This window comes from Hipposideros armiger, unplaced genomic scaffold (genome assembly GCF_001890085.2).
Source record: "Hipposideros armiger isolate ML-2016 unplaced genomic scaffold, ASM189008v1 scaffold_390, whole genome shotgun sequence".
NCBI classification, from domain to species: domain Eukaryota; kingdom Metazoa; phylum Chordata; class Mammalia; order Chiroptera; family Hipposideridae; genus Hipposideros; species Hipposideros armiger.
In genome coordinates this window covers 602667-603875 of record NW_017731740.1, presented here as the reverse complement: position 1 = coordinate 603875, position 1209 = coordinate 602667, and the positions used below count along the sequence as shown (strand labels likewise).

Genomic DNA, 1209 nt, shown 5'->3' with positions numbered 1-1209 from the left:
TCAGTCTTGGCTGACACGAGACAAGAGGACATAACTGATTTGAGGGGAAGGCTGTCAAGGAGGACAGTCACTAAAGGGAGACCCTAGAACCACCTTCCAAATCCTTGAACTGAACACAGCCCCGTGCCCCTCCCCGCCACTTTCAGTTCCAGACATCCATCTTAAACAGATCAGACAAACACAACTGCATGGTCCAAGCATGTGGTGATTTTTATTAAGAATAACTTTGGTTCTAAGAATTCCACCCTCAATTCTGTAATACTTTCTGTTAAAAACAATTATACAAGAGCAAATACAAAAAATATTAAATTATGAAAACAAATCCATTAAGGCTCCCTTTATATATATTATATACACTCAAACAAGTCAAGGTTTTTCAGAGTAGAAGAATAAAGTCAACTGTTATAGCTTAGAAAGCAACACTACTTTACTACTAGGAGACTATAAAACACTGAACTATTTTAAGAAAAATCACAGAGTGGAAAAATGGAGCCATTTTTGTCACAAAGTGGCTCAAAGCACAAAACTGCTGGATGTTCATGAGTCCTGGGGGTTTGGACTACACAGTATTAAAGCGTGGGGAGGGGGGAGGATTGATGCCTTTTTAAACTCAGGCCTGTGAGCCAAGCTGATATGACGACTTCCAAGAGTGTCTCCACCTGGACCTTGCACAGTTTAGTCCTAAGACATCCCTGTACGTTAGTTACAAGTCTTCTTTTGGCCAGACCTTGTACTGCCAACAACAAATAATTCTGCAGATTTGTGAGTGAGATTGGGAGGGACAGGCTTTTGTACTTTATCTTTTCCCGGTGAAGAATGAATCCTAGGTAAGGTCTAGGAACAGACCTGGTCCTTCTAAAGGAGCCTGTGAGGGCCCTGGAGAATTTTATCAAGTGACAGAACTGCTTCAAGGACACAGGATCTAAAGCTCTGACATGCAGTTAGATTACAGGCCATGTGTGAGCCAGTCCTGGATCTTCATTTGACAAGTCACACCATTAGTCCACATATACGAAGAGAGAACTTTAGTCAAGGTGCAATCAGAAGTGTACTTTCAAGATGATCCCTTAACTTACTTTCTTCTCTCAAAAGGAAAAATGATGGGAAAACATAGCTGCCATTCCATCCTTCCAAAGCAAACTATTCTAGAGCAACATTCTAACTTAAGCACCTCCTATTTTATTCAAATAATACTTGCTGATGAGAGAA

At 40.7% G+C, this 1209-nt stretch overlaps 1 protein-coding gene across 1 annotated transcript in view; it reads right to left on the bottom strand.

The window, feature by feature from the left end:
- FAM107B (family with sequence similarity 107 member B) overlaps positions 1-1209 on the bottom strand; it is a gene marked incomplete at its 5' end in the record, with an annotated part of 18307 nt that overhangs the window by 6513 nt on the left and 10585 nt on the right. The window lies entirely within an intron of this gene.